Below are 12,888 nucleotides of genomic sequence, written 5' to 3' on the forward strand. Positions count from 1 at the left end.
CTCGTGGTCACAAGTCCAGTCCTCGTGGTCACAAGTCCAGTCCTCGTGGTCACAAGTCCAGTCCTCGTGGTCACAAGTCCAGTCCTCGTGGTCACACGTCCAGTCCTCGTGGTCACAAGTCCAGTCCTCGTGGTCACAAGTCCAGTCCTCGTGGTCACAAGTCCGGTCCTCGAGGTCACAAGTCCAGTCCTCGTGGTCACAAGTCCAGTCCTCGTGGTCACAAGTCCAGTCCTCGTGGTCACAAGTCCAGTCCTCGTGGTCACAAGTCCAGTCCTTGTGGTCACAAGTCCAGTCCTTGTGGTCACAAGTCCAGTCCTCGTGGTCACAAGTCCAGTCCTTGTGGTCACAAGTCCAGTCCTCGTGGTTACTAGTCCAGTCCTCGGTCACAAGTCCAGTTCTGGCCACTGGTCCGGTCCAGCGTGGTCGTAAGTCCAGTTCCGAAAGCATCTCTGCTCTCCATTCGACGCAATTTGCATACTCTCAGTCTATCTGCTCAATCTTCTGTCACCGCAGCAGGGAGACTGCCTTAGTGTACAAGGTTGAGGAAACCGCCAGACCTTTCTAGTATCATCTGCGCTGCATGTCACATGATGTAACGCTCTCGCCTGTGTTTCTATTAAGTGCATTTCCTAGATCTCTCAAATCAGCGAGGTATTTTAATTAACCGACAGCCAGCGTAAAAATCATTATACGAAATTGTCCTGGTTCAGGTTCAGCAGCAATTCGCCCCGGCTTGCGGATGGTGACGTCAGCAACGGTCCAGTCGGGAGAGAGAGAGAGAGAGAGAGAGAGAGAGAGAGAGAGAGAGAGAGAGAGAGAGAGAGAGAGAGAGAGAGAACGAGCGCTTTGAATGTAGTCGTCGCTGCAATTCCTTCTCTCATTTTAAATGCAAAAGTATCGTCTTTTTCCCTTTACGGCAGCCGACAAAGCACGGGCGAAAAGCACGCCTCAATCATGGCCATCTTGGATGAGAGGCAAGTTAACAAGGGATGCGGAAAAAAAAAATGCAAGGGTTTTTTTTTTTTTTCTTGAGCCTCTATGGCGTCTGTTGAACACCGCTCCTTCTCTATACTAGGATCAGAAGAGGTAGGATGACGGTCAACCCACACAGAAACTATGAAAACCAGCTGCCTGCATCTTACCTCGGGTCGGGGTCTCAAGGACTGAGACACACACACACACACACACACACACAGACACGCTGACAGCCCACGGAAACTGTGGCTGAAATAATAACTGCAGAAGTCAATAAGAAAAAGAGAGTTCAGACAGCATCACGGCGGATAGAAAGAAACGGTTGACGAGCCAAGCGTAAGGATTCTGATTCCACTCTCTAGAGACTGAGAGAGAGAGAGAGAGAGAGAGAGAGAGAGAGAGAGAGAGAGAGAGAGAGAGAGAGAGAGAGAGAGAGAGAGATGGCAGATCCACAGTGCTTCAAAATCAACTCGATGAGATCTCTGCATATACGGTAAACACATGCTGGCAAGGAATATATAAGTACCGACACATTACGCAAGAACCCTAGCATTTAGGCTGCCGATCCTGAGGGTAAGGCTAAACCTAACGTGTTTACAATATCGCCACGGTGAACATACGGTATGGTGTTTTGAAATTTAATAGGAAAAAAAAAAAGTTTAGATCCTGTGTTGTTTCCCCGCATCTGTAATCATCACATGGAGCTGCCACGATCACTTTGTATTTCCTATACGATACACCTGTTATGCACATGTCCACCTGGGCACCTAACAGTTTTCCTACTGATGGTGTCTGGTAGAAAACTGGTCCCATGTGTCTGCTGTTGGAAGCACGTACCATCATGACGATCACCTGTGGTGGTGACGTGAGGATGAAAAAAAAAAAAAACCTTGCTGGTTCAATCTAGTTTATTGATCACTCAAGACATTATTACATCAAACAATATAATAGCTCGAGGTTAATAATCACCGCCCATAAAGTTGCAATGCATGCACCTGTTTAGCTTTAAGTCTCTGCATTACCAATAAATTATTATAAAACTGGTTATACAAAAATCTGTTTATATGAAACTGATAAACACTACAAAACCAAGCTTTGAAATTGCTACTACTTTTCCCTTATGAGCAAATCCCTCTTAAGAGCCAAACGTAATAAGCTTTTGTGTCACTGTAACTTTTGAAGTTTACATCATGACAAATAATAAAATTCCACAAATGTCATTTAGGGGCCAGGTAAGTTAGAGAGAAGGGGAGTGTGGGTATACGATAACCGTTCCTCTTATCTTATCCAACACTCGGTCAGATAAAACTTGAACACCCTAAAATCTTTCGAAATACAAGTGTTTGGACAAACTATCACATGATACCTCATATAAACTATATTCTTCAAAATGACAAGGTTACGTCTGCACCAAACTACATAATTTCTTACATATATATATATATATATATATATATATATATACTTTTGTCTATAAATATAGTGGGTAACCTACATGTGCCAAAATACCAGCTGACGTAAGTGGCTTAGGAAAACAAGCAGCACACACACACACACACACACACACACACCTGATGTAAATACAACATACGTTGTGTGGAGTATAACGACACATGCTTAGAAAGGTCATGAAAACCAGTAAGGAGAAAACCTTAGGAGCCAATAACCTGGTTGGTATACAGCGAGGTTCCCCTGTGTGAGGAGACAGTCCCGCCTTCCCCTACACACATAACACTCATTACCAGGCTAACGTCTTACACCTACTCTTTACATAAGGTACACACGACAGAAAAAATATTATATATATATATATATATATATATATATATATATATATATATATATATATATATATATACAGCATGTTATGACTAGGCTTTCTGCACAACATGGGAGAGAGAGAGAGAGAGAGAGAGAGAGAGAGAGAGAGAGAGAGAGAGAGAGAGAGAGAGAGAGAGAGAGAGAGAGATTACATTCATATCTTAAACCAAAATTTTCTTTCAAGTTTTCGGACAAACTTTACGGTACGTTATAAGGTATCTTTTTTTTTTTTTAACAGAGAGTTGTTATAGACTGTATATCTCTCATCATACCACAATAAGAGGAAAATCTGGCAGAGTTTATATCTTAGAACAAATATGATATCTGTTGAAGACACTCTGCACCTACAACCTAAAACCAAATCCTTTATCCCTGGTAACAGTCTGAGCGCTCTCTTATGCAGTACAAGGTTCTGTGTCAAGCCTTCGAATTTCAATTAATATGGTCATGCAAAATGACTACAGGTTATAAGTATCATCTTCCCATCGAAGCTCCTGTTACAGGCCATACCCTTGTGGCAACAATCTCCATATATATACTTTGCTGACCATGACTTATTGTCTCAATGGAACGACCCCGGGAATTAACCCACATATATACGCATATATCTCGACTGTACCTGATGTGTGCTATTTCAAAAAGCCAAACATCCATGACCAATTAGTACACTTTTTCTATTCACAGTCTACCAGCCGAGCCTGGTATATCTCTATTCGGCGATATATAACCCTTTCATATCAACATTCAAAAGGCCTCGCAGAATGACGCAATAACTATGCCTATCTACGTCTTACCTCAAGGTGCGACAACCATCCCGGGTCCCCTCTATGAAGCCTGCAAACATGGCGTGGACTGAGCAAGGAGTGCCATGGGAGGGTGGTGGGCGGCCGTACCCGAGCCTTCCATGCTGCAGCAACACCAGTCACGGTGGAAGCTGTTAAAGATGGCGGCTCGTCCCGTTAACTTCCCGGCCGGGCGGGCGGGCGGGCCCGTCCCCACACACACACACACACGCTGGCGGCTACCTCGCCTCCACACACTACTCCTGATTATCTCCACCCACCTCTCCTACGGATATCTGGTATACGTTTAAATGTCATTTTCTGCCCCCAGAGTGCCATGTGGGGACATAGAGACCAAGATGGTAACTTTTAAACTTTTCCCCACTGTCGCAATGGCACATAAACAATCTGTTCTTGGGTTTCTCCCAACACCCTGCCCAGCCGGGACTCTGGCAGCGTACCTAGATCGGGTTTCGGAAGATCTGTGACCATCCTCCCTTGTAAGTCTTCTGATCCGTAAGACTGTTGCTACTCTCACGTCTACCTACCTACAACTGACCTCGTCAGAAGCACTCGGGTGGCACAAACTCATCGAACTTTCAATATTAGGTGTTTCTTTATGGTAAACACCCCGTCACATACACCACTCCACAAAAGGCAAGGCCATTACCACACGCTTGTAGCTTTTTTTTTCCTTGACCACTACCATATCATGATTTCCTACACTTATCAACATTATCATATCATGATAATAATTCCTACACTTATCATCATTATCATATCATGATAATAATTCCTAAATCTATCATCATTATCAACAAAGCTGACCACTTTTCTTGCGAATGACACGGGAAGAAAAACTCATTTCCATCATCGTTAGAACCGCTGCCTACCTACACCTTCATACTCCTAACAATACTAGGGTGGCGATCATTCCTATACTGGCATGAGAACAGTCACGGGTGCAGGGAACGACAAACACAAATGAAAAACAGAAAGATAACGGAGACAAATTACAGACGCATCCATGGCCTCGACAACTGCATAAACACAATTAGCTCCAAGGAGCCTTAAAGCACTCCAGTCGTCAATCAATAAACAATGTAAATTCTTAGCTTTGCTTACAAAACTGCTTTCCTAAACCAAAACACACATACACACACACACACACATATTCTGCCGGGATTGCATAAATAAGACAACCAAATTTCGTATCCAGCAATCCAGCTAAACATTTAAGTAAAACCAACACCATACATCAGTAAACTATATTCTGTTCTCCCACTCTGACTTCGCATTCCTAACCTCTTTCGTCTCCCCTCCTACCAAACCATTTTAGAAAAAGTAAAGAAAATATCAGCAGAAGGTTCAGCCTTTTACAATAGTTTAAGTACTTGTGATCTTTACGTTAAACAGGTGAAAAAAAAAATATATATTCGTTCCTTGATCATTTGTCGTTAATTACGTGAAAACCTACCCCTCACTCTTGTACACAAAGACAAAACAGAAACAAGAAGAACAAAGACGGTGCCAACCATGTTACAGGGAAAGATTAGGTGGCCTAAATCTGTCCAGCGTGGAAGAAAGAAGAGAAAGGGGGGTAAACTGACCATAACCTTTAACTTTTTAAACCTGTCTGTTGATGTTAACATTGAATAGTTCTCCGAAAGATGCAAGGATAGAATAACTAGAACCCATAATATGACATTAAACAAGAAACCTGTTAAGACGTAAAAAGAACTTTTACAGTACATACGGTATATGTGGATTAATGGAATAAATTGCATAATGCAACTGTAAATGTGGCAACCAAACAAAAGTTTAAAAAGTTGGAAGATAGTGTTCAAGGATGGAGCCCCACACTTGTAAAACTTCCTCCTAGTACGGTACAAATAGTTAAGCAAGCAAACTCACACAAAGTTTATAAGCAATACAATCTTATCTTTCACTTCTTTTATACCATTACTCAGCAGCAGCGATAAAGATTCGTATCCACGTCAGATAAAAACTGCTAATCTCAAATGAAGTACTAATCACACACAAAAATTCCTTGTCCACAACATTTACGACCCAGTTTCACAAACACTCACCACCACAGCTTACTCAAACATCTGCGAATCAGTTCTCGAGCAAACTAAAGCTCTAAAAAACACTCCAAGATCATATTTCTCAGAAGCATTAAAACTAAAATCTAACATAATAGTCAACACATGTTTTCTACATATGGCTCTCTAATAAACTACATTATAACTCATAACAAATATCACAAAACTCGCTTCCTTCTCACTCGAAAATAAATGCAACTCACAAATTAACATTACTAAAAAGTGAACGCTTATTTTCATATATTTCACCACTAGTGTCGTAAACCAAGTAACACTGATCCCATGTATATGCAAACAACTCAAAACATATAAAACCTACAGCTTACACGGCATAAAACCACAGCAACACATAAAAACAAAGGAACACTGAGCGGAAATGCAACACATAACTGACAACACGACTACAACAATAACCACACCTCCCAACCCTGACCAACCGCCACAGTACTCATCTGACAAACATCCCAAGTAAAAAGTGAGGTAACATCAATGGCTTGGGTGAGGACGAGCGTCCACAATGCATCAGCTGCAGCCTAAGATCCGTGTACAGGCCCGCAAGGCCAGCAATTTCAACCGAAAACATGAGGACACCGCCTAGGCCGGACACCAACCACCTGCTCGATCAGAAACTACCCTGCTACCAAAACATACATATCCCACTTGTTTCTCCTTGGTGTCGAGATGGATTATCCCTAGCCAAAGGGTTATGAACACAACCACTTCCTTCACCCTGGGGTAAGTAGTCTCTCGCATTTCTTGAAATGATCTTGGTGGACTGTTCATCCTCAGAGATCAGTCTGCAAATCAACCAGCACATTTTCCTTAGATCTGTGAAACTGACTGAGGACCTTGCCGGTAAGGCGTTATGTACAGTAGGTAAGTTAGGAAGCGTGCATGAAATAAATTTCCAAATAATTATTGCAGCCCTACTTTATAGTTATTTTCATCCAAATCTGAGCTCAACATAATATTTAGTACGGCAAATGACAGGAAATATCGCTAGTAATAATTACAATATTATGAAAACAGAGCTAGCAACGGGCATTTTTTTCAAGTTCTTAATCTTTTGCGTCACAAATATTTCACACAAAAAAGTAGTTCCAAAACTTAATTTTCACTGTGTGTACCTCCACAACATTGGAAACTATGGGGTTTTCCTGCCCAAATACTCCCAACTACGACCACACTCCAGCATTTTGATAATGTTTATTCAGACTGCTGTCACTCGCGAGCATTAAGCACGACATATACAAGAGGCGTGCATCCTGTGGGTTTAATCTTCTTCCAAGAGGACATCTGTAGGTGACCCAAGCCTCTATCACACAAAATATAGCTAACCCTCTTGCCGTATACCACGTCTAGGTCCAGACGATGTGCTGCTCCTGACGGGAATACAAATATTTCTGAAGGCTTGCCCCTTGTTTCTCTCTCATGTCGTTACAAATACAATAAAGCTTTCATTATAACCTGAACAAAGTTTTTAAATGTACTTACTAATGTATATAAATAAAACTATGCAAATGTACATTCAAATCCCTCACGAAAGCCAGTCACTTGCGTTGCCTAAGGCCCATTTTGCGTAATACACTTGTTATAAATCTGAACTTCCCATCATCCAACATTCCTGAGTTAAGGTAATTGCAAAAAAAAAAAATTTCTTAACATGCAGTTTCATGGAACTCCAACCCCCGTTAAACAAAAAATAAAAAATCAAATAATTTCATCTACACAAGACGTACCTATGGCGTAAGTACCGTATAAAGTTTCAATCATGTAACGAGTATATATCGTCCCCGAGTTAGCTAACAGGAATGCGTTCACAGACAGACAGACAGACACACAAAGCTGATGATATGACGTCCAGCTGACACAGAACGAAGGAACGTCCAAGGATATCAAATACCACAGAAATAAGGCAAAGTCGTTTACTGGAAGTAATGCCCAAAGGTGATTAAAACACGACCACCTGCTAATGTATTCCACGCCTGATAACATATGATAATAAGTAAAAATAATGAAAGTGTGTACAACTGACAACATGCATCTTCAAAAGACTTAATGAGGGTGCAGCTGTCATGAATATCATAATGCAAAGAATGAACCTCGACTTCAAATACATTTGCATCCAGCTACATCTCGCTGCAATGGCATATCTGATGTCTCCAACTAAAAAAAAAAAATGAATGCACACAAGAATATAAGGGCTGTCGGGAGAAATAAAATAACTAATTCAGCTCAAAGCAATAACTCCACTTTGACAGAGCCTGACTTAGCATCACTCGAGCGGGGCGTCTACACAGGAAAAAAAAAAAAAGATACACATGCTCTCTTCTCCTCTGGATAACAGATCTAAAAATGAAATCAGTACTTAGAAACGAACTCAAACGACGGCTAAGACTCAATTTTCCCACGCCATCAAAATGGGTCAGCATTATAACCCGACAGACCATTTCATGGACATCACACGTAGCATGCGAATGGTTCATGGCAAAAGGGTTCCAGTAATCCACGAATTTTCTACTCATTACTGATTTAATCTACTGATCCCTGAAATACTAAAGAAAAATTTATCATATTCATCTACCATAAGTTCATGGTTCAACGGTTATATTAGGGATCATTAATGCCATCGGTAGCTAATAACAGCACGTTATGTAGTATTCAAAAGAATTCTAATGTACTTTTGCAGCAAAATCTTTTTTTTTTTTTTCACAATCTATACACATCTAATTTCAGGACAATTTAGGTTACTAATACTATGATATATCTAGTAACTACAACTACAGAAAGAAGAAGATAACTAATCATACGTGCAAACGGGATATATTATATTAACAATTCTAAAAGGCAAGATCCTTATTCTACACTTCAACATATCTTTACCTAATAGGATAAAACGTGGAAATAAATGCCATATACAGGCAGTGATAATGTGTGCGGTCTTGTAATTATCTTCACAAAAAATGTTATAACGTAACACTGATGACCTTGTGGCTCCCTGGCAGTTCATAGGTCTAAATTTCAAATAAACATACAATTAATGATATGAAAAACAGTTTAAGATCCCACTGAAATCAACAGGTGACACAGACTGCGAAAAAGCGTAAGCAATCAAGGCCCGGGAACATCTAAAACACACCGAAAAACCACCAAATGCCCGGGGCCAAAACTTCTAAGCATAGAACAACAACAACAACAACAAATACTAACCAATGTCAATAAATAAAAAAAATAGAGGCATTCAAGACCGCACTAGAAAGGTACTTCCAACGTGTATATCACCAACCAAGTCAGGAACAACAGTTCGTGGGTTCGCAAGTCGTGGCCCCCAAAACAGCCTTGATCGATCTGAGCAAAACTGTGTGGCATGGTCTCAGACCCAGCTGCAGGGGCAGAATAAGACCACCAAAAATCATTTGTAATGGTAAAGTAAGCTTATGACTGCAAAGGTAACGAAGAGGCTAATTATACATTACCACATTACAATGCAATAAAATAACGTTTGATTACCACCAAGTTTGAGAGCAAAACTTTCAATTTTGTTTTCAGTACAACAACATTATAACAGATTTCCCCAAAACACTCGAAATATTCAAGTGTTGTACACGACTGCATAAAACATCGAGGTATTAATATATCACTAATAAGCAAACAAATAACAGAGAAGTATGCCTCTTATTTCTTCCTTACACTATGACTTATTCATTCACGAATCCAAAAATAACCTTTTAAGAGTGTTAACTTTGTTTATCCATGTGGAATATGTAATGCGTTTGAAACTAATGGTTATTTAAGCGCTTTAGAGCACGAGAAAGATAAGATTTTCTTGTGTTCACTTAGAGGAAATGAGTGGTGTTTGTATTAACCTTCTCTGCTTCCACTTAATAAAGCTGACTTTAAGTTTTTAATTATCTAAAAACCTTAAAATTATCTATATAGAATCATATCTTAAAGCTTCACTTATGAGACATCTAAGAACTTGGATAATCAACCAAAGTCAAAAAAGTTTATAAAACAACGCTAATTTTCTATGTGAACACATTATAAAAATTCTCGTATCTGTATTCGAGCAGCTTATTAACAAAGTCAACAGCTCGATATAAATTCAAGCGATCAAAAATCTTTACCGACATACCGTGACCTCCAGTTTATTCTACTCACCATACCAGCACACAAACTAACATAACCATATTATTAAAGTTGTCGAGTACCGTGCCCTTTCCACATAACGTTACGTATACTCGTTTTCATCAACAAACTTTCAAGGTGCTGAAAATCAATACGATATAAATTCACAATACAGCAGGTCAGCATGGTCACGTTACACACTTAATAATCATTATAACATATATATATATAAGCACAACTGTTGCTGACATTTCAATGAATACCTTAATAAAACGCGTCTTCTCTTCATATAATGCCCGTAGCACTTATCTTTCTAAAGACATTAGCTCCTGAATGTAGCAGGTAAGCTGTTCCACGCTTAGCTCTCTATAATGCATATTAATCGGCTGAACCGAACATAGCGCTCGCAGCTATCCGGCTTAACTACAAGAATAAAGATTTTCCTGTACATGATCATCAAACGAAACATTTACTAGACCTACTAGAAGTAGAGTAATATGAAAATGTGTTGAAAAATCCTATCTAATGTAAAGTATTACAACACGCTTTGCAATCGTAATTATATGATTAAACTTATCCTCCGTGAATCTAAAAATCAATTTTAACAAAGGGTCTCCAATACAAAACAGCGTGGAGGGTATATCCAGGAAAACAACATATATGTGATATTCATGAAAAAACAAGTTCATGTGAAACGAATTATCAGAGATGCCGTATACATCGAAAAGCACACCACCACTGTAGTCTCCATGAATATGTAAAATGAATAAAAGAAATCGAGTAAAACATCTGGGACGATTTTTAATCACTATACACCATCTATGGTTGAAAAGGTTCACAGCACTATGGAAATATCCTTAAGTCTTCTCCAAAAATATGAGCTTCAAGTACCCCAATAAATGACTCGGTACATCTGAGTTATATATATATATATATATATATATATATATATATATATATATAGCCTCGTCATATAAAACAGATTAGCATTATCCAGATCGCGTGATGTCTTGCACTAGAACTTAAACTTTTCACCAAGTTCTTAAAAAAAAAACCGCTAAATATCATAAGAGAACACAGCCTGGCACTGCCTGCTGCATATTTCCACAGCAAGGAATGACAAGTACGTAGAACATGTTTTGTTTTCGTATAACACTTGAGGCAGACGAGCGCCACACACACACACACACAAGTTACCATCTATTACAGTAGCGCATTGGAGTTAATGAAAGCGGGCCGCGTTATGCCTTTGTGTTATGAGGCATCAACTTTAAAAGGTTGGCCAAACACTATGCAACTACTATCAAATTATCACCTTCCTGACGTTCTTTCATGCAATTATTTTTCCACTAATTATACCAATTTCGAAACACTGCTATCACGGCATCAATTTCTTTGCCGTTTTACATTTCCAATCAAATTACTTCCAGTCAGATGAATAATTCCAATTACTATCAACTGGGAAAAGAGCGAGGTTTTCACTTACACTTTAGGCCAATACGTGATTATTCAAGGGAATAAGTTCTTTTCACAGTCTACATACTTTAAAGTCACACTTCCATAATAACAGTGTCACATCGCTCAACAGCTAACGTGACACCACGTATTAGCGTCACAATCTTTTAGGGGGTGGGGGTTCCCATTGCGTATCCATATTCTTATGAAAGTATAATAGCAAATCGATTGACCATCATGTTAGTGACTGCATTCGATAGTTATACTCCACTAACCTAACAATAAAGTATTCTTGATAACATCAACGGGGGATATCCGCTAAGTGCCACTTATTGGTTTTCATTCAAACATTATTAACCTTTTTTTATCATTCGAATTTATTAATAACTAATATAAGCAGCGAGAATCTTTCGCTCTTATTTTAAAGCACACACACACACACACACCACCACTCCCTTTGCCCAATAGAAAATATAGCAGGCCAAACGCATCGCGTATCTTAAATTCAACCCACTAGTCCAGAGAGATCTGTATGAACTCGTGAACGTCATATCTACTGGAGGGATGTGTCACATCATTCGAGCACCTGGGCTCAAATTTTAATAATAATAACAAAAAACATTTCATTTCCCCCTAGCACACATGGTTGTCCCCTCTGCCCTTTGTTGTATGAGTCAGTGCGACTTAACCTGAACAACATCGCTTGTATGTATGTCTCTCTCTCTCGTATTGTCCAACACGAAAGAGGGAGAACCAGACAAAGAAAAGGTACTAAAATCTCTTACCTTGGCATCGACGACGACTTGAATGTTTCACTGGAGGTCTATAAGCGCACAAAAAATAATAAGTTTGTGCCAAATCCACACTGCGGCCGACTTGCTGAACTCTCTCTCCATTTCTTTTACGAATCCGCAATCTGTGCAAGGTGGAATAATTCCCACTTGAAGCCACTACCGAGGACGCCCGTGGGGGCTCTGATACGATACACTGATGTGGATACTCCGAAATTTCTAGATATAGATGGAACTAACTGTTCTCAACGATTACAAGTTGGAACACAGGCTCACCAGCCTTTCTTTCTCCACATTCTCTTCTTCCAATCGAATTTTTCCCACTTAAGACTGATTCAATTGGAAAATCACTTACTCTGTAGCCTCTCTATGGCTTAAACTTACTTTTCAAGTGACTTCTGGCTCAAGATATTAAATTTCAGGGTGTAATAAGGGTAAATTTTTACGAGAACTGGCCAATAGACGATACTACGACGGCCATTTTACAAGCACTAGAACTGAAAGTCGCTAGAACACCGTCCCAGATCTCAGTACAGTTGCCAAACACTACCACAATCGATTTTTCTTGATATGAGCGCAACAAACACTGAATTTCATCTTACGTCCGTACACACGAATAAATATAGATGAGTCTTTTTAGATCATTTATGAGACATAGATACGGGTATAAGAGAAAAAGAATATACAAGATAATATCTGGTCACGTCATCAATCCCGCTGTGGGGGCCGGGAGACCGGAGGGTGGAGGGGACTCGGGAGGAGGGGTGCAGCGGGAGGGAGGGAGGGAGACTCCTGTGGGGGTGACTTACGGAAAAATAATCTCCGCTTTAT

At 39.9% G+C, this 12,888-nt stretch overlaps 1 protein-coding gene across 1 annotated transcript in view; it reads right to left on the reverse strand.

Annotated features, from left to right (window-relative positions):
* The window catches only part of LOC139750802 (uncharacterized), a 638,860-nt gene extending 626,304 nt beyond the window's left edge, over positions 1-12,556 (reverse strand). Inside the window, exon 1 of the mRNA XM_071665553.1 lies at positions 12,052-12,556. The gene's annotated coding sequence lies outside the window, so the exon portion shown is untranslated. The remainder of the gene's footprint in view (positions 1-12,051) is intronic.
* Positions 12,557-12,888: the final 332 nt, after the last annotated feature.

The sequence above is a fragment of the Panulirus ornatus genome, chromosome 10 (assembly GCF_036320965.1).
Source record: "Panulirus ornatus isolate Po-2019 chromosome 10, ASM3632096v1, whole genome shotgun sequence".
Taxonomy (NCBI): Eukaryota; Metazoa; Arthropoda; class Malacostraca; order Decapoda; family Palinuridae; genus Panulirus; species Panulirus ornatus.